The sequence below is a fragment of the Bubalus kerabau genome, chromosome 19 (assembly GCF_029407905.1).
Source record: "Bubalus kerabau isolate K-KA32 ecotype Philippines breed swamp buffalo chromosome 19, PCC_UOA_SB_1v2, whole genome shotgun sequence".
Taxonomy (NCBI): Eukaryota; Metazoa; Chordata; class Mammalia; order Artiodactyla; family Bovidae; genus Bubalus; species Bubalus kerabau.
This window is the reverse complement of record NC_073642.1, coordinates 11,212,510-11,234,308: the sequence shown is the minus strand read 5'-3', so window position 1 is coordinate 11,234,308 and position 21,799 is coordinate 11,212,510. Positions and strand designations below refer to the sequence as shown.

The 21,799-nt window shown below is 41.5% G+C and overlaps 1 long non-coding RNA gene across 10 annotated transcripts in view; it reads left to right on the top strand.

Moving 5' to 3' along the window:
- The window catches only part of LOC129634415 (uncharacterized), a 35,415-nt gene extending 15,719 nt beyond the window's left edge, over positions 1-19,696 (top strand). For 3 of the 10 annotated variants that reach the window (XR_008705624.1, XR_008705618.1, XR_008705626.1), the window contains exons 2-3: positions 13,437-13,586; positions 14,004-19,696. This is a non-coding gene — a long non-coding RNA (uncharacterized LOC129634415). Of the gene's footprint in view, positions 1-2,874; positions 2,950-9,421; positions 9,535-11,275; positions 11,337-13,436; positions 13,587-14,003 lie in introns of those variants that run through there. The other 7 variants (XR_008705617.1, XR_008705620.1, XR_008705625.1 and 4 more) reach the window with 6 other exon arrangements.
- The last annotated feature ends 2,103 nt before the right edge of the window (positions 19,697-21,799 follow it).

The window sequence follows — 21,799 nt, the reverse complement described above, 5'->3', positions numbered from 1 at the left end:
TAATAAAAAGCAATGGTGGCTTCTGATTTGGGTGCAGGCTCTCTCTCTTTTGAATCTCTGGCTCTGGGAAGCCTAACAAAAAGGTCCACAAGAGTAGGAACTGAAGTCTCTGCCAAGAGCCAGTGAACCACTGAGCCTGCCAACAAGTAGGAGAGTGAACTTGGAGCCAGAGTCTGCAGCTCCAGTCAGTCTTAAGATGACCTGAGCTCCAGCCAATAGCTAGACTGCATCCTCACAAGAGATCCAGAAGTGAAACCACTTCACTAAGCTGTACTCAGATTCCTGAGTCTCAGAAACTGTGTGAGATCACAAGTGTTTGTGCAGCTTGCCAAGTTTGGGGCTAATTTTGTACAACAATAGACAGCTTGTACATCACTCAGAAGTAACTTGCACAGTGTCTGGTGCTGTCTAGGAGGCTAAAAAATATTTGTGGAGTGCATGAATTAAAATGAATAAATGAAAAGTTGAATTTAGATCCTTCCCTAGCAGTCCCTATTATTTAACAACCTTTTAACTAGCTTCAGAGTGTTTCTAGGAAAGGGTCTCTTCAATTATTAAAAGTTCAGTCATTCAACAAATATTCATGGCTGTTTGTCAATGAACAACTCTTCCACTGTGGAATATTGTGAGCCCACTGGAGCATCTGCCAGGCTTTTAAAAAGAAGTAGTTATGGAAGCTCTCTCTGTTTAAAGCAGTTGAAAACTAGGTTTGGGGTTGGGGAGATACAAGTCACCAAGAAAAGTGAAGGATTAGGAGAAGGACAAAATTTATCTCTACACTGACAAACTCAAGGTATTCATAGGTGAGAATGAGACCATCACTGAAGTGAGGGATATAAATAGTGTGAGACATTCAACAGTGAGTGTGGACAGTGAGGGGGAGTGTGGCCTCTCATCCTCTCTGGGGTGTGATGTGTGCCCTGAGCAGCTGCCTTTTGGGTCAGATGACCTGGCTCAGAACCCCACCTCTTCCATTTACCAGTTGTGAGAACTTAAGGGGCTCATTTAATCCTTTGAAATCTCATCTGCACATTAAGCAAGCAAAGAGTATGATGCACGATTTTAAAACAGATGAAACTGGTGAAAGGTTTAGTCCACTTCCTGGAATGTAGTAAATCCTTTAAAAATTGTTATTTCCTTTTCTTACGATGAATTGTCATGTCTCCTACGTGGTTAGCCACTTTCCTGCTCACATGAACCTCCCTATGAGGTTCTGTGTGACATGTTGAGATCATCTGAAAATATGGAGTCACGGAGTATAATTAGGACATGGTTGGATTCATCTGCTGTTCTAGGAGGAGCCTGGTAAGATGAGATAAAGGGAGCATGGACACGTCTACAGTCTTTAAGGATGGACACTATGGAAGATGCTGAACGCTCATGCTACTATTCTTTCTGCTCCATATGGCTTTCTGCTTAGGTGTTCTTTCTTCTTAGGTTCTAGCTTTTGACTGGTTTCTTGAAGAGACCAGATGCATTTGGAGGCTCCTCCTGCACCATCAATGTGACCTTGATGGTTGGTCTTGCATATCTCTAAGGGCTAACTCTGAGGTTTGAGCTACCTGGGCCATTGCAGAAATAGTTCAGCCAGAAGATATCAAGGCTGTTTACTGAGTGAGACAAGTGGTTCTCTCACTCACCACTGGCTGCTTCACCTAGTCTTGGCCATGCTTGATATTGTCTGCCTTTGCGTGCGTATTCTCTTCTCCTTTTCTCTTTATCTTGTTATGTTTTGTCACTTGGCCACTTCCTTCTTCTGTTCTTACCCATCCCTATAATCTGCCTCAATTTTCCCCCTCTCTCCTCCCCTTCTCTCTTCTGCTCCAGGAGGAGAGAAGAAAACCCGGAATGGGCCTGGAGCTATGCTGGTTCCTCCCTTTCTTTTCTTCTTACTCAAGTTGTGTGATTTCATTGTAGAGGTACTTTGGAACTTGCCCAGCAAGTGAGTTCATAGGTAGATGCCACTAGAATATTATTCAAGCCCTTTGGGACACATCTGCAAATAAATATGACAAACAAATTAAATGTAACATCTAATGATATTAAAGCTACATTTCTGTTCTGTTCACTATTTTTTGTTTGTTTTTTGTTCTGTTCACTTTTGTATTAACATGTGTCTTCCAAGTTTGACTCCCATTTGTTTTTGATATTTAGTAAGATAAAACACACCTTTTAACTTTTTAAAAGTCCTGGTGGGAGGAATTGGAAAGCATAATCGAGAAAATTCTGTAGAATGCCCCCTCCTAGGGGCAGAGAAACTCCATGGAGCCTTTCCTTATCTTTATAGCTCTATCTCTCCTTGCAACTTATAAAGAAAAATATCCTAGAAGATCTGTGGGGTTCATTGCTTCTTTTTGCTCTAAATCCATTATCTCAGCATAGAAAACATATTGCATGGCAATTGTATCAATGAGAGTTTAGAGAAAACATGGAAATTATTTTATTTGTAAGGATAAACTAGATTATGCTGCTGTAACAAATTAGCACTAAAGTATTAGTGATTTAACAAAACGAAGGTTTTTTTCTACATATCAGTGGCAGGTTGGCAAGGGGATCCTGTTCCATGTACCTGCACAGAGCCCAAGATGAGGGAGGCTCTACTATCTATTGCTGGACCACCCTGAATTAATCCCTGGAGAAGGGAATGGCTACCCACTCCAGTGTTATTGCCTGGAGAATTCCACAGACAGGAGTCTGGTGGGTTATGGTCCATGGGATCATAGAGAATTGGACAAACTGAGCGACTAACGCTTTCACTTGAATTAATGGCATCCTCTGTGGCTGCAGCAGGGGAAGAAAGTACTGAAAGGCTTCATGACCAGAAGTAGCATTGGTCTTTCTTCTCATACCCTGTTGGCCAGAACTAGTCGTCTGGCTAAGCATAACTGCCAGGAGTCTCGAAAGTACAGTCTTTTGTGTGGTTGGAAAGCAGCGGAAAGCCAGATACTGGTGAGTGCCCGTGTTGTCTCCCACATTACAAATTTAATCCCTTCAGGAAAGCCAAGGGCTAGAAGGGGCTGTGTCCTAGGCCTCAAAATAAGCCAGTGACAGAGTCAGTACTAGGACTCAGCTCTTCTGGTGCCAGCTATTATTTCTGCGGTTATTTTTGCAGTAGTTAACTCCTTCCTCTATGGGAAAGAATGGCACACGGACAGGTGGACTAGTGGTCAAGACCCTGCCTGCCAACGTAGGAGACGTGGGTTCGATCCCTGGGTCAGGAAGATCCCCTGGGGGAGGAGAATTCCATGGACAGAGGAGCCTGGTGGATGGCAGTTCATGGGGTAGCACAGATTTGGCCATGATGAGGTGACAGCACAGAGCATACGCCGAGTGAATCCTCAGGCGTGAAGGAAGAATGATGACCTCTCTGTGATTTTTAAATTATCCTTTTCAATCATATGCCAGGCAAAGTTTATTTTCTTGTTGTGGCTTAGAGGAGTTCCAGGCCATATCTCACTAGTAGAGAGTTTTCTTTTTCTTACTTAAGCAAAAGCTACTTTTTTTTTTTTTTTACACTCAAGTAGTAACAATATTCTGTATGTACTCAGACAGAAACTTCTGAAGTCATTTTCAAGTACCTTTTCTCAAGTGCTTTACACATAATGTATGAGAAATAAGGAGGTTGCATGTCACTGACTTAATTTTACAGGTACCCAAGGCGATGAGAATATGCATACAAGCTCACACAGCCAGTTAGTGGTGAGCCTGGGACTCAAATTCAAAGCTGTGATTTTCAAAACTGGTACTGAAGCACAAGCTGGTTTGCTTCCATTCTTTTTCCTAGCATTGTGGTGTAAAATAAATAGTTAGGTTACTTTCTCCAAGCTTCAGCAGCTTTTCCGTGGTAGGAGGAGGAGCATAATTTGACTCTTAACCTTGGATGCTTTTGCTCGATTCTTATGTTGAGAAAAATATAACACACTTTGACATGTGGAGGGTGTTACATTGAGGCTCAACTTATGTCTCCAATACTCTTCTGAAATACAAAAAAAATTTTTTTTGCTCTTTATATTTTCCTTAGTTGGGAATAATAATATAACTAAGACATGGGATTAAAAGAATGCCTCTCATATTCCATATACTATATGCATGTTTGCTGTTACTTATTACTCAATATTCTGTGATAATCAAGAGCAAAGAGGAATATGAAACAAACGGAGTAAACTCAGCTCTACAATTTCTCTTTCTATATCTACTTTCTATTCCTTAGAAGCTATCGGAGTACTGATAGACAGTATATGTCATACGTAGAAATTTTGTACAACTGATACATCTCCTTGGGCTAATGGTTGCAATTAACAGAACCTTGGGCTAATGGTTGCAACTAATAGAAATAATAATGCTTGCTTCCAGTTGCAGCTAATAGAACCAGGGTAGAAACTGGCTTGATCAAAAAAAGAATATATTACCTTTGGTAATGGAAAAGAAGAGGGAAAAGCTAAGTGTGCAAATAATACCCCTAGGAAATTATTTTTTTATCTTTTGGTTCTGCTTTGTATTGATGTCATTCTCAAGTAGGTTCTTTTCAAGTGGCAGCAAAGATGGCCACTAGTACCTCAAAGATTATAGCTTTGTAATTTAGCTTTTGTTTTTTTCTTGGTAGTTGCTGCATCAAACATTTCAGGGTTAATAACCATAGGCTTGATTGGGTCTCATGCCCAGCTTTGGAAAAGTCACCATCGTTTTGATTGATCAGGTCTCAGTTATCATTCAACTGCTGGACCCAGTGGGTGGAGTCAGCTCTATAAACCTTAAGCACTGAGATACAGAAAAAAGGTGTTATCTTAACAGAAAATCCAGATTCTATTACATAAAGAAGGAATGAATGCTGGGCAGAGAAAAATTACAGATATCTATTGCAGTTCTCAACTATATTCTCAAGTACTCAACAAATGCAGGAGAGAAAAATAGATGATTACCACCATGGGTGTTATTTTATGTTGAAAGCAAAGAGAGCTAGGATGCTAAGGACAGGTGGAAAAATCTAACAGATGAAGTCAAATCTCAAGTTACCTTCTTCTCTTTAATACTACAGTTTCCCAGAGCTTTACACACGTAATAGAAGTTGATAATAATTTTCACAATTTTTTAATAGAAAAATATATTGGGGGGGGGTCTATAAGCTATAAAACAAAGTTTTTAAAGTTTGTAAGTGATCTGTCTTCTCCAGGTAAATAAACATGGAGATGCTGGTCTATTCTTTAGATAAGGTCACGTTTCAATCCCCAGGATCCCTGTTATTCAATTGGATTTACCTTTGCTTAATTTGTAAGCAGCTCTGATCCCAAGTACAACTGCCTTCAGAAGAGGAACCTTATTTTTGATGTTCTAACTTTCTAAAAATGCCAATTACTGGTGCCTCAAGCCTGGAGTGCAGTTATGGGACAACCAGTTCCTTCTACAAATCATGTCCATTTATCTCTGTGGGCTAAGTCCATCATTTTCATCTGCTTGTCATATCTGGTTTTTGTGGAACTCATTTGCAACCTTCATACATAAAATATTCGCTAAATACCAACTAAATCAATACAAATCCATCAACAGGCTATGCTTGTAAATAAACTGTCAACTGATACTTGTATAGCACACCCCTGCTTCCTAAGTTCTTGCATGTAAACCATCTCACTTGATCATCATGAGAGCTCTGGAAGGCAGGAAGGACAGATAAGAATATTACTTCTCTCCTGTCAAAACTAATGAAACAGAGACTCAGTGATCTGCTCAAACTGATGACTACTGTGTTTTTGGAGTCCAGACCTCAGGTTTTTCTCACTACATCTTGCATCTGAATTTGGGTGAAGGCTGTAGTGTTCACTGGAAGGTTCAAGAAAAAACTCAGGAGTCAAATGAACGAGGGTTTTAAGACTGACCGCTGATTGTTAGTTGTATGACTTTGGGCAAGTTTCTTTATCATTTAGCCTCAAATTATTCAACTGTATTGTTTTAACCATTGCATACCTCATAGGATTCTTGTGATAGAATAATACGTGGACAGTGCTTAGCAAAGGCTCTGTATGTAAATTCATGCTTCAATAGTCTAGGTATTGTTCTCATCATATATCTCTAAGCGCTTACTTAACCTTCATTCACAAAGAGAAATAAAGATTTGAATCATTCATGTGGATTGCTCCACGCTTATGTCTCTATTAACTACATCTTTTAGGTATGGGTAAAATGTGAGAGCAAATTGCCTGAATCAGTCTTTTACCTCACCATGCTTGCATCTAATTGCTTGATCTATCTTTTTTGCATTTCTGATCATCCACTATAAAGCCAAGTGTTTGTTATTTGTACTCAATAGATTATAAGGTTAATACTATCCTGCATATTCTAGGAGATAAGTATAAATTCTGCAATATGATTAAACAATTTAGACTAATGTAAACAACACTACCACCCATTGGAGTCCTGTTTTTCAGACTAAATAAACCTCAAAGAAAGTTATTTCTTCCCTGTTACTTTGTTTTGAACTTTTCCCAATTCAGGCTGCATTATAGATTTTCCCAGTGTTTGTTTTATAAAAGGTAGGCCAGTTATTTCCATGAAACCCCAGCATGGTTCTTCTGTAACACTGGCTTTGAATATGATAGCCAAAACATCCATTTCTTTTGAGCAGAGCCTCATCAGGAGTGATTTTGTAGAGTACATGCAAAGGGAAATAGGAAGCATGTTCCTGAAAAGGGGCAGGCTTTCCTGTTGGTCTTGGTGCTTTCTGTGGTCTCAGTGCGTCAGAACTGGAGCTCAGCGACAAGGAGCACTGCTCCATGGCGGATCCAACTATCTGCCAAGGAGAGTTTCTAGTGTAATGGTGGAGGCAGAGAGTCAGCAGAAAATAAGAAGTGGTGACTAAAAGAGGGGGGCTATGAGCATGTGGACGGGAGCACCAAGCATAGATTTGCCATGGGGGCGATTCTCCAGGATGATGACATCCAAGGAGAGGGCTGGAGGATGAGTGTGAATCAGCCACATCAGGATTTGGTGGGGGAGAAAAGAGGCAACTATTTTGGGCTAAGAGGAGATGCAAGGACTGTGAGGAGTGAGCAAATTTAGCAGGATTAAGGAGCTCAGAATTTAAGGAGCAAGCCAGCTTCCATGGTGGCTCAAGGGTAAAGCATCTGCCTGCAATGCAGGAGACCCAGGTTCAATCCCAGTGTCAGGAAGATTCTCTGGAGAAGGGGATGGCAATGCATTCCAGTATTCTTGCCTGGAGAATTCCATAGACAGACGAGCTTGGCAAGCTACGGTCCATGGGGTCACAAAGAGTCAGACATGACTGAGTGATTGATACTTTTACTTTTCACACTGGCAGGAGAGAAGGCAGAAAAAAGAGTAGGGACCAGAATGAGGAGAGAGTGTAACCTTGGAAATTTCTCCCATTCCTACACCCAACTCCACAAAGGAAGAAATGACCTCTGATGTCCCATTCTCTCCCAGGGGAAAGATTAGTGAAGTCAAAGTCGCTCAGTCATGTCCGACCCTTTGCGACCCCATGGACCATAGTCCATTGAATTCTCCAGGCCAGAATACTGGAGTGGGCAGCCTTTCCCTTCTCCAGGGGATCTTCCCAACCCAGGGATCGAACCCTGGTTTCCCACATGGCAGGCGGATTCTTTCTCAGCTGAGCCAAAGGGGAAACAGGGGAAAGATGATTCCCTTTAAAGCCCAGATTTTCAAGGGATTGAAAGAAAATAACAATGACTGAGCGCTCTGTGATATACCAGGCACAGTTTTAGTTACTTTGGATCGATTTAAACAATCCCGTGGCATAGGCATTATTGTTGTACCCATGTTATAGAAAAGGATATTGAGACAAGGGAAGTGAAATGATCTGCCCAAGGCCCTCAGCTGATGGCTTCCTTGGGACTGAAACTGAGGGAGGCTGGCTCTAGGGAAAGTCCCCTCCGCAAGGAGTGCTTGTAGCAGTAAGCTGTCCCGTGAGCTGATTCAGGAATTCCTCTAGAGCTTCCACCAGTGCCACGGCAACTATAGAAAACTCTCCTGAAATTCATATATGGCATTTACTCTTTCATTGTTGAAATGTTGGGGCAGGATAATGTTTTAATAAGACATGGTTATGAAAATAATGATGTTCTTAAGCTCAACTTATAACTACCATTGCAAGTTACGGAGGTTTATCATCAAAGAACTTCCAGACACCTTTTATCTTTACTTTTGCTTTTTTTTTTTAACATGAGTAATGAAACTAGACAGGTCACTGTCCGTTAAAGTCAGTAACATTTCCTGGTTTCCAGGAGATGACAACAAAGACTTTTCTTTGCCTTTTCAGCATGGCTACATTTTGTTGAAATTCGAGATCTGCTTTTAGTATGACTTATTCAGGATTTTATTTTACTTTGCAATTTTTATCACAATTTCACCCTCTCTCTCTTTTTTTTTTTTGTAGATTGTATTACACTCTTTTGTCCCCAAATGAAAATGCAGGCTCCAGCCATACTTCCAACAATGGTTTTTTGGGTGTCTTGTTCAGAAGTTCATATGTTAGGGTGAATACGACTTTTGATACATGGGTTGTAGCAAAATGTGAAATTCTAGAAAATACATTACAATTTCAAGAAAAAAAAGTTAAAAAAGTGGAGCAGATTCCATAAAAAAAGAAGCTAATTTTAAACTGAGATGCCTTTATCCAGGGGTTTGTTACTGATCTGCTACAGGACAACCTCAGAATTAACATTGCCTTGCTAACATTTCTAGTGTATGTATAACTTCTGACTAAACTCTATGCTCTATCGGGAAAAAGAAAGTCATGCTTGCTAACTGTTTTCAAACTTAGCAGATTTACTCTGAGAGTACTAGTCAGGCAAATCAGATTCAAAAACAAAAGCATCATGTCGTATTTGTAGTATCACAAAAATGTTTTTATGAAAAATATTTTAGGAATATCTATAATTATTTCCTGGAATAGTTTTTTCTTTTTCATCGTTTAATTTTTGGTCCCTGTCAACAAACATTTGTCATATTAGATCAGGTCATTTGAGCTTTGCATCCTATTTCGACATTTCTTCTAGGACATGTGCGCATGGGCAAACAGTTTTTAATTATCCTGATCAAGTGTGGGGGACATCTTTTTGCTGACCCCACTTGTAATCAACTGTGATCTTCCAGAAGCAGGCAAATTGATTGCTTTTATCTTCCCCAACTAGTCAGAAGAGTGGGTCATATATTATTCTACCCTTTGGAAAAATGCATCCCAGTGATTGATTTTATGGCTGCCGCTGGCAGCAAATTCCTCAGAATGAATTCTACCAGGTGAAGACGTATTTCCTCTAACTTGCTTTAAATTTTCTTAGCATTAACTTCTGCAAGTGGCCCAGTCTCTTATGGGACAATGTAACAAGGATCTATCAGTTTTACTGCCCAGTACCTATCTTTAATGCTTAAGTAAATCTCTCTTATTTTCTAGCCCTGACTCTGTAATTGTAACTTACAAAATCTCTCGTCATGAGTGAATCTACCCTGCACTCAATTTCTTGCCCTGCTCTGGAGCTCTGCCATCCCTGAACTGCATACTTGCAGGTGAGAAAGTGAGAAATAGAGACAATGACGCAGATGAACATGTATTACTCTCCTCCATAATGCTGTGCTACTGTGCTCTTTCATATCTATCTTCTCTGCACACAAAAAAGGGAAATTCATGGAAGACAACGAAAAGTTGCTTTGAAAAATTTTTATCTAGCTCATATCCACATACAGTGCAATATTCTCTTTTATAGCATTATACACCCTGGGATTTTTTTTTTATCCTATAAAGAATAATCTAAAGGGGCTTCGACACATCTTTGTTCTAATTTCTACATCCCATGGGGGGGCTGTCAAGCCTTTTTTTTATTTAAAACACTAGAAAATTTATTTAAAGAAAATTTATTTTCTTTAAATAAATGGAGACCTCAAGTATTAGTTACTTGTGAAATCAAATGATAATATAATATCCAACTATTCAAACTCCACATTTTTCTCCAGATTTTTGCCAGGATACACCTCATCTTCACCTGCACCCCCAAATAATATTATTTCTAGTGTCTTAGTTTTGTAATGCCACTATCAAATTGGACTTATCTGATGACAAGAAAACTTGTGTAAGACTTTCAAACCTTAAGTGAAAAAACTATCTTAACAAAACATATTTTGTCATTTATTTACTGAGGTGTATATGAGAGAGACAAGATGCTTTGTGCTCGTTGAATAAATTGGCTTTGAAATTGTATATTTGAATCATGGAGGCAGGACCCAGAAGGACCAAAAAAACCCCACATCAAATTGGAGTACATACTGAGGCAAGGATGATTTTAATTTTGCTTTACTTAATGGTGTTTCCATGAGGAGGATATCACAGAGGAGGAAGAGGGAAAAGAGAAGGGGAGAGGCTGTGAGAAGGAGGTATGACAAACCAGGAATGCCTCTGCAGTAATGCTGTTTTGTCCGTTCTCTCACATTCTTCCCTCCCTCCTTCCTTCCTTCCCTCCCTTTGTCTCTCTCTCTCTCTTCCTATCTTCTCTCTTTTATTTCCATCAAAGATTATTGAGCACCTACCACACGTACGCATGGTCCTGGGTTCTGGGATACAATAGTAAAACAGAAATAGTGTCTGAACTCAGAGCAGGAAAACTGCACTCAAGAAGCAATTGCATGAAGTGCCTGAGAGGTCATCGTCCAGGAATTGGGAGCATGGGTAAAGAGCCACTGTCCGAGATGTGAAGACTTGCTGTGGGGAGCTGTGTTCAAACTGATGCTCAAGGGATGCGCAGAAGCGAGCCTGAAGAAGACGGAGTTAGGAAGAGAAAAGGTCATCTGTAAAACAGACGGAGCTCATGGCAGACAAGCTGAGGGAAGTCCGGGTGGGCAGGAGGGCTGGGTTGCTGCAGGGCAGGGTTCCAGGGAAGAGTTCACTGGTGAAGAAGGACACCAGGGCTCGGGGGAGGGGGGCCAGCTACTGCTTTGGAAACAAAACTAAAAACAGTACCTGGGAAGCTGTTTGGGGAAAAGAAAGTGTTCTTTTCCCTAAATCTCATCAAGATTAGTTTGAGTTCAAATAATTACAATAAAGTCTTTTGAAGTAGCTTTGGAACTTCAGAAAAGAGAACATTAGAGATTCAAGAATATACCAAACATTTATATCCATGCATCCCCCTCCCTAGATAGGGACCACAATATGGGATATGGGGAGCCTGGCAGACTAGCTGGGTGTAATGGCCTTTACTGTCTCTGGAAACTAACAGAGGCTCACCTGGGGCAGAGAGATTTTTTTTTTTTCTTTAAGGGCACTCCTTTCAGCATCAGGCACATACAGCTAAGAGAGACCACAGAAAACACCTTTCCAGGTATGTAGTACTTTTCATTCTAACTTGCAAACTTTTTTTTTTTTTTGCTGGTAAAAGCCACTACCGTCATAAAAATTGGTGTTTTCGCTTTCCCACGCAGGGGGAGTATCAGTCTGCTGATGAGTGGAAATTAACGATCAGAGTCAGGAGCACATTTGAGTCATCTCTAATGAGGTGGATGAGCCTAGAGCCTATCATACAGGGTGATGTTAAGTCAGAAAGAGAAAGACCAATATTGAATATTAACACATATCTATGAAACACATCTAGAAAGATGGCCCTGATGATCCAACTTGCAAGGCAGCAAAGGAGATGCAGACATAAAGGACAGATTTTTGGACACAGTGGGGCAGGGGGAGGGTGGGATGATTTGTGAGGCAGCACTGAAATGTATGCATGACCATACCTAAAATAGAGAGCCAGTGGGAGTTTGCTGGGAGCCCAAAGCCCGTGCTCCGTGACAACCTAGAGGCATTGGGTGGGGAGGGAGGTGGGAGGGAGGCTCCAGAGGGGCGGGAACGTGTGCACACCTATGGCTGGTTCATGTTGACATGGGGCCAAAGCCATCGCAGTACTGTAGTCATCCTCCAATTAAAGATAAAGTTTAAAAAATAAAGGTCAGAGTCAAGATCCCCCTGCCCATCCTCCCACTGGTGCAGAAAATAGTTGCCCTGACTGCACCTGAAGACTAAAGACCCTGTGCACCTCCATCCATCCATCCATGTCTCCACGACCGACAGGAGACAAGGGCCATTCAGCTGCAAGGAAAAAGACACTGTGCTAGACTGGGCCTCCTGGGAGCCCAGCACAGTTCTGCCATGTGGAGCTGTGACTTGCTGGACATCAGGAAGGCCATCTGAGCCCCCGTCCTCTTCCACATACTCTTCACGAGTGAGCTCAACATCTCGGTTTACCGACTTGCTTATCTACCTTAGTCGATCCCCTGATTTTGTTTTTGTTTGGCCTAATGAAGGCAAGTGGTTAGGAGAGATATCTAAGATACAGGTTCTAGTCTGCCGATGTAAGACTATATTCTGAAATTTGGTTTGGAGAGTCAGTGTAGGGTCCTAGACCACCATTCAGTTTCTGACCTTAATATGCTTTTATACCAAAAATATTAAACATTGATGCAGAAGTTATATGCCAAATCATTAAAGAGGCATGACTCATCCATGTTCTCACTGAGGCTGACAAATACTTTGGGTACAGAGACAAGCAGAATGGGACCAGGATCAACCATGGTCCTGAATGGGATCAACCATGCTTTAGGTTGATATAGTGTTTAAACATTTGGAACCATGTTTTCCTCAAAGGATATTTAGGAAAAAAACCTCTTTTGCTTAGACATATTTAATGCAGTTAGTTGATATTTAAAATTTAACTTAAAAGGGATTTTAAACTGAAATTGTTTTATACTATACTAATACTAGCTATAATTCTACTCTACTATACTTATGATTCTAATACTATATTAATGGGCTTCCCTGGTGGCTCAAATGGTAAAGAATCTGCCTGCAGTGCAGGAGATCCAGGTTTGATCTCTGGGTTGGGAAGATCCCCTGGAGAAGGGAACAGCAACCCACCCCAGTATTCTTGCCTGGAGAATTCCATGGACAGAGGAGCCTGGGAGGGGGCGGGGGAGGGTGTTCAGTCCATGGGGTTGCAAAGAGTCAGACAAGACTGAGCGACTAACACTTTTACTTTTCATACTAATACTATATCTATATCTATCTATCTACCTATATTTGGGGGAGAAGGAGAATAGGGGTCGGGATTATGTGTGTGTTAATTCAGATTCAAAGAGGCTAATCTGATATTTTGAAAGACTATGTCCAATTTCATCACTAACTGGACAGGCATATTTGTTAAATACCCCTTTGTGAGGCAGGAACATTACTGTGTCCCCTGGATCCCAGAACACTCCTAGAACTTTTTCCTGAATCTTCTATAGAGAAGGAACTCAAAGCACACTTGCTGAACTGAATTAAATAATGGAGCAGCGCAGCTGGTGGCATCTAAGGATGCTGAAATGCTCAGCTTGCGTGTCCATGCCTGAACCCTGCTACTACTAACTTCTTTCCTGCCTGTTTCCTGTTCCAGACAGAAAGGTGTCCATAACTGGGGTGGCTGACTCAAAATAGCAATGATGACGACAGTAGTGTGGTAACGACCTAGATCGAGCACCCACTATGCATCAGAGGCCTGGCCACGCACTGTGATGTTCTGTGATTCTTACAGCAGCTGGAGGAGGTACGTTGCTATTATTATTTCTGTTTCACAACCAAGAAAGCCCAGGCTTAGAGAGGAACTGCTCAGTGTCATGGGACTAGTGCGGGGTGGAGTCAGAACTTCAAGTAGCTTTCTATGGTCTGATTCTTGATACCATGCTGTTAATCATTTCCCAAACTCACCAGGCCGGACCTTAAAGCACAGAAGGTTCTAGAAAATCTAGAAAGATTTCCCTGCACCTCAGAACAGCCAAAGCAAATTCAGAGTGGGAGACCTTTCCTTGGGGCCAATTCTTTCCTTCTTTCCTTTGTTCTTCCTTTTCCTCATGACTCTATTAAGCTCTGCCAGGCGCTGCAAGACACTTGAGTGGGTGTGGGAGGGCCGATTGAGAAAGACTGCTCGTTCTGATCTTCTGCCCTCTTCCTGTTCTTCCCACAGGACTGATGGGCTAAACAGACTTAATGCTTGGCTGTCAGCATCCCTGTGGAAGACTCCAGCAGACCCACATGTCCTACGGTTCAACTTTTCAAACCTACCTCTTTGTAATTCCTAAGTAGGAGTCTGAGCTCTGTTGTCATATTTCAGTTTTACAGTTACTCTGAAATATTTTGATCCAAATATGCCCTTAGTGTCATGCTTTATTAATGCGCTTTGCCTCATATTAGTGACTGCTTGTTCTTGAGCCATATGCCCTGAATAAGTTATTGGGTTTCATTGTTTACCCTAAGTTTAAAAAAAAATTCCATGCGCTCTGACCTCGTGACACCTAAACCCTGCTCATGCAGTTAAAACAGGAAAACTAGTTATCTGATATCACGAAGGCAAATCAGCTTGTAGAAGCCCTCAGATGTTTCCATTCCCACTGGTGGGAGGGCATTGTGGGAGCCATGGATTATTCATCAAGAAAGCACAGGAGAGAATTTCTTTTTTGTTTGTTTGTTGATTTCCAAAGTAAACCCAAGTATGAAGAGATACAGCTACAGTGCCTTTATTTTTCATTGTTAGCACATATCATTATGTCATCCTGGAAGAACTGCCCAAAGAAATAGAAAAAAGAAATTACCACGTGGATTGCTGAACGGCCCTCCTCCTACCTGCCTGCAGAATTGTCTGAGAAAGGAAAATACACACGCATTAGTCAGGCCCTCAGGGTTACAAGGCTTCTCACCAGTAGCAGTGCCAGGTTAGCCTGCGAGTCTGCAGAGCAGGCTTTGGCAGGCCACCAGAGAGAGGGCATTTCATAATCAAGAACTTACCCGAGAGGGTTCTGAGCCAAGACAGTGTTGGGAGTCAAGGGCTAAGGAAGAACAAGCAGATTGATTCTGTGGACCAAAACCTCTGCACTTAAAGATATTTCCTTTCTAGTTTTGATTTCCTTTTATTTTAGCTGCTGCACATTTTTTTTTTTCCCTCACCATATTTCACAATATATCAACTGTTCTGTCTTTGGTGTACCTGGCTGAAGTGTTACACAAATCGTCACTAAAGAATATACTGGCTATACATTGGGTGGTGGTGGTAGTGATGGAAGAGACACTGGTTTTCCTAATAAGATATAGGAATAACGAACATTTCTTGAGCACTTTTACTAAGTGATACTAAGACATGCATGAGATAGCTCAAGTAATCCTCTGAACCCTAGCATTTGGGTACTGCTGCTGCTGCTGCTAAGTCGCTTCAGTCGTGTCCGACTCTGTCCGACCCCGTAGATGGCAGCCCACCAGGCTCCCCCATCCCTGGGATTCTCCAGGCAAGAACACTATTACCAAGTTAATTTCAGTTGAGGTAACAGAAGCATGGAAAGGTTAAGTAACTTACCTGAAGTCACAGAGCAAGTAAGTCACAAAGGCAAGACATGAAGCCCTGTAGCTTGATCAAGTTCATGGTCTTAAGAAAGACTCTTTGCTCCTCCAAATGGTCCCAACTCTTGCCTTGAGGTCCACCAGGAGCTGTTGGCAGTGCCTAGGTCCCCATGTTTGCTTAAGGACCTATTATGTAATAGGACCTAACTAATATGTCATTTAAAACTATAAGAGACGCATTGGGTTGAAAGACAGTTTGGCCATTTCTTATAAAACTAAACACACTCTTCCCATATTATCTAGCAATGATATTTATTCACATGAGTTGAAGATTTATGTCCACACCAAACTTTGCATATGACCGTATATAGCAGCTTTATTCATAATTGGCAAGACTTAGTCCTTTTCAAGTTGTCCTTCAGTAAGTGACTGGATAAACACCATGGCACGACCAGACAGTGGAATGTCAGGTGACAATAAAAAGAAATGAGCTCGTAGACAGACATGGAGGAAACTTACATGTACTGTACATAATTCCAACTATATGACATTCTGGGAAAGGCAAAACTATAGAGTAGTAAAATCCCCAGATGTTGCTAGAGGCTTCATGGAGAGAGAAGGATGAATAGGTAGAACACAGTTTTTTTTTTGTTTTTTTTTTTCTCACTTTTAAATTTACTCATTTTTAACTGAAGGATCATTGCTTTATAATATTGCATTACAATATTTCTGCCATACATCAACATAAGTCAGTCATAGGTAGACATATGTCCCCTCCCTCTTGACCTCCCTCTCACTTCCCACCCTTCCCATCCCTCTAGGTTGTTGCAGAGCCTAGGTTTGAGTTCCCTGAGTCATACAGCAAATTCTCACTAGACATCTATTTTACATGTGGTAATGTGTATGTTTCCATGGTAATCTCTCCATTCCTTCCACCCTCTCCTTCCTTCCCTCCTCCCATGTCCATAAGTCTGTTCTCGATGTCTGCGTCTCCACTGCAGCCCTGCAAATAGCTTCATCAGTACCATCTTTCTAGATTCCATGCTGCTGCTGCTGTTGCTGCTGAGTCACTTCAGTCGTGTCCGACTCTATGCGACCCCATAGACGGCAGCCCACCAGGCTCCCCTGTCCCTGGGATTCTCCAGGCAAGAACACTGGAGTGGGTTGCCATTTCCTTCTCCAATGCATGAAAGTGAAAAGTGAAAGTGAAGTCATTCAGTTGTGTCCGACCCTCAGCAACCCCATGGACTGCAGCCTACCAGGCTCCTCCGTCCATGGGATTTTCCAGGCAAGAGTACTGGAGTGGGGTGCCATCGCCTTCTCCATAGATTCCATATATATGTATTAATATGCTATATTTGTCTTTCTTACTTCAGTCTGTATAATAGGCTCTGGGTTCACCCACCTCACTAGAACTGACTCAAATGTGTTCCTTTTTATAGCTGAGTAATATTCCATTGTGTATATGTATCATGGCATCTTTATCCATTCATCTGTGGATGGACATTTAGGCTGCTTCCATGTCCTAGCTATGGTAAACAGTGCTGCACTGAACATCAAGGTCAAAACACAGGGGATATTTAGGGCAGTGAAACTATTTCCTATGATGCCTAATGGTGGATACATGTCTTTATACATTTGCCAAAACTCACAGAACATACAACACTGAGTGAAGCCTAATGTAAACTAAGATCTTCAGCTAATAATAATGTATCAGTATTGGAGCATCAATTGTAACATATGTACCATACCAAAGCAAGATGGTAATAGCACGGCAAGGTTGGGAAGTGATGAAGGGATATACAGAAACTCTTTATACAGTTCACTCAAGTTTTCTATAAATCTAAAATTCCTCCAAAAATGTATGAATTTAAAGGAAGGATTTTGGTGAACTTGGATGGGAGGGACTGGGAGATAGGAGGAAGTGTTGTTGCCCTTTCCTACCTTTTACATGTCTATTCAAGGTAATTTAAAAGCCAGTAAAGGAAAGAACGGGGGCTTCCCTGGTGGCTCAGACAGTAAAGAACCTACTTGTAATGCTGGAGACTTGGGTTTGATTCCTGGGTTGGGAAGATCCATGGAGAAGGGGCACTATCCACTCCACTCCTGGGCCTCTAGAATCCCATGGACAGAGGAGCCTAGCAGGCTACAGTCCATGGGGTCACAAAGAACTGGACACATTTGAGTGACTAAGGAAAGAATTCTCAACTTTAGGCATGATCCTGAGGCTATGGCCTATTTTGAATGGTGGAGTCTTGGTCTCCTGTATTCTTGATGCAACAGAGGAGCCATGCTCAGGAACCACCTGCTTGGTGGCTGGGGTAGAGTCAGAAGGTGTTAGGTTGGGAGTGATGATAGGGCTCCACTCAGGCCCTGCTCAAATCTGCACATTCATCAGAGATTTTGGAGAGCCCGTTCTGGTGGGCTAGTTTGTATCCTGAGCTTGCTGATAAGACAATGCTTGGGAGAAAGAGGCAAACAAACAAACAAACAAACAAAAAAAAACAAAGTGGGATGGGAGGAGAAAAGAACAAAGAAAGAGAGAGAGGAAGGAGCAAAGGAAGGAAGGAAGTGGAAGGTGAATGTAATTTTGGTGGGCCATTCTGAAGGCTGGTATAGCTTCCTACTAAAGGTCTGGTCTTGGCAAGTGATACTGGAGAAAGAAGGAGGGGTGCCTTCAGATTTTTCTAGTAAAAAAGAAAGGGGCTGGAATTTTTCCCAATCCCTCTCAACTTCAAACCTTGGAAGGACCATTAAACCAAAAAGGGGACAAGCTCATGTCTGTCACCATCTCCAGCATCCTCACCACCAGGCCTGGTTGATGCCATTAATCATACAAGGCGTCCATCTGTGTGCCTGTCACTTGAGCTGCTCCCTATGGCCAGAAAAGCAGATGACAGGCAAATGCCAAACCCTTGCTTGTGTGGGTGTTCAGTGGTGACTCTGGGTAGAGAACTCACTTCCCTCTGCCTACATTTTAATTTTCATTATTCATTAAATTTTCTCATTTGCTTTCCAGAAGGAGGCAGTTATGTTGGAGGGAATGGAATGAACCCAACTCCATTTGGCTCCTTGCTGAACTAAAGACATGAGAGTTTTAAATATCACTGGGCAGTTGATACAGTAGAAAAACACACACACACGCCAAATCTCATATAAGGATTCAAGTATAGGGGCTATCTGAACAAACTGGTTTTCTATATAATCATTTAAGGAATGTTTGGTTTTATATATAGAATCAGCTTAGGGCAAGGATTTTATTTAGTTGTGTTACATGTAAATGATTTACGATTGGAAATTTCCAGTTCTTACCGCTGCACATCTTTCTAGGAGATTATACCAATGAACTCTGAGGTGTAAGGGAATCTTCCAAGCTATGGAATATTGTTTCCAACATGAAATTTTATTTCAATATATGGGTCCCCACAAACCCTAATAGAATTGAATTATTGACTCAATGGGCTTCCCAGGTGGCTCAGTGGTAAAGAATCTGCCTGCCAATGCAGGAGATGCAGCAGACGCGGGTTTGATCCCTGTGTTGGGAAGATCCCCTGGAGGAGGAAATGACAACCCACTCCAGTATTCTTGCCTGGAAAATCCCATGGCCAGAGGAGCCTGGCGGGCTGCAGTCCATGCGGTCACTAAGAGTCAGACACGACTGAGCGGTTGAGTGCGCACACGCATATTGACTCAACGTGATATTCCCAGAAAACGAGGATTGATGACTCCTTCCCAGGCAGTTTTCTGAGAACTGCCTGACTCTTTCTGCAGCTGCTAGAGGCTGCTGGCTTCAGAGTTCCTGTGGGTTCTTTCAAGATGAATCTTTAAATGGCACCTGGGTCCATCCTTATATGCAAGCTCAAGAAAGGTTTGATTCTATTTCTGGAAGTGGATTAATATAACCATAAGGAAACGATACGTTCCAATTCTACAATCTCCTTCAGATTTTGAGACTCATTTTGGAACAGTGAGGCAACTTCTTTGAGTTTTATTTCATCCACTTTCTTCATCAGAAGAGGTAGACTTGAGCTCAAGTCCAATTGGTACAATTTCTGAGCCCAAAGCAATGGGTCAAAATGAACTAAAAATTAATGTCAGATTTGCAGAAATAGTTCATTAAGAAGAGAAGGGAAAAGTTAGAACCAAGGAAAAGGATTAAAGAATCTTGCAACTGGAAACCTAAATTTTAAAGTTTGGAACAATTAAACATTCTTACTAATAAAAATTACCCCAAATTAAATGTAAATCTCCAGTATCAACTACAGTGACTGCTTTAGTCTCATAGTCTGAGGTCTTTTACCTTTTGTTTTCTTTTTTAAAAATCTTATACCAAACTTTAACTTTCATATTTGTGAAATTAAAGGTTAAACAATAAAAAACATCAGAGTTTGAAGTATTATAATGATTTTTTTTTCTTCAAGAATATGACTCATATACTATTTTATAATAACACTCAGGAAGTAGAAATTATTTGCATGAACAATAGGGATTATGTGTGAAAGTGAAAGGAGAGATAAATACTTTTATAGGTTTGAGAGTCTTCACTTAGGTATAATACAATAAAATATGATATTATCCACTAAGGACAAGAGCAATACTTCCTACTTTGAACCAGGTTTTATTACCTCACATTCAGTATCAAACACATGCAAGTCATCTGACCTACAGAGGAGGGGGTGAAAAAAAAAAAGATCCATTTTGTTGAGAAAAGAAAGATATATGAAAGCAATGCTTACTTAACAAAGTGTGAAAAAACACAATTCTTGGCTCATTTTACTTTTTGAGACTGATAAGAGAATCCTAAGCATCTTTCGTGGATTTTTATTTGTGCATTTAGAGCACAACGTGGTAAAGCACAAGATAAAGCTGAAGAGACGCAGTTGCATATGGCGCCACTAGGAACCAAAGGGCTTCAGCCAGCTTACGTTCACAGACTTGAATCAACCTTTCCGCCTCCAGCATCTCCATTTTGCTCCCTCCCCACCCATGCATGTGCAGGCATCACAGGCGGGAGGGAAGTTTATTCTCCATAAACAATTCGCTCTTTGGCCACTCTTTGAGTGTGCCAACCAGGTTGCCAATTCTGATGTAGACACCTGTCCATTTGGAACAGGAATGAAAACAGCCACTCATTTCCTAGAAACCATCAAACACCCTGTCAGGGAACAACAGCTCTCTGCTAACTGCAATCTGGGCAAGACGTGAACGGGTCACGTCGATAGCCAATTACCAATCCTCTGAGCCATTCAGCTTCCTTCAGATTGATGAAAGTTCCTGATTCCTTCACTGCAATATAGTTTCAAGAGGGTTCTCTTATAATGACTGTGATACTAAGCTGCTAAAACCTTAATTTCTCTTGAGCAACAGGCTTTTTAAAACACTGCTAAGCAGAACCTGCAAATAAGGGTACAAGGCCAATCCATATTTTAAGGTAACTGCCTGAATGATGGCATCCTCATTGTTCAAACAACAACAAAAGTGATTTTTAACTGCATGGCTTTTGGACTCTGGAAATTTTGCATAATTTCAATACAAGCGTGGGCATTTTCCTCTGTGTGTGTGTGTGTGTATATGTGTATGTGTGTGTTGGAGGGCCCTCAGCTCTTTATCTTGTTCTTTGTCCTTTGTCCTGTAAGACACTGGCTTGGTGTCTCTAAGGACGACACCTTCATGAATCCTGGATGCAGAATATTTTAGGTTAGTGTTGCCTACGACTTTCCAATGAAATGTCACTACTGAAGTGAACTTTTGGAGAAGCCTGGGTCCCGAGTTTACGAGCTCCTCCCTGGCGGAGGCTGGAGACTAATGTGGGTTTAATGTTGTTATGAGCCAGGCGGCTGAGCCGGGTAACAATACGAGTCTGTTGGACATGTCTTCTGGGTTGTCACGTTCAATTTGCACATGACCTCCTGGCCAAAAAATGGGAAAGAAGTGGTAGAATGTGGGACTGAAAGCTCATATTATTGCTTTGACAGCTTCACTCATCTAGAAGTAATGCAAAATGCAATTTATATTTATACACTCTGACCTCCTGTGCAGAGAGGGAAAGTATCTAATGATGGGCCGAGGTACTGGAGGAAGAAATAGATCTCAATACAGCTGGAATTTGTCTACATTTTTGCTTTTCAACCATTCAATTACAGTCAAAAGATAAATGAAACACGAACAGCGCACTGGTGAGGTAGTGACACAATTATTTTATAGTGACTGGGTTCTGGCTTTGAGTCTTGGCAAAGGTGGCCACAACACGCCTTATTTCACTGGAGACAGATAATCTGTCTGCTCCCACTGGACAAAGGCCCTCTGCTTGTAGGTGCGTCATTACGCCCATCAGAGAGGAAAAAAGACACCAGCGAGTCAGTGACACTCCAGATCTGCATTTGGAAATTCTTGAGAGGGGCTGACACGTTAATCCTATTAACCAAGATAAAT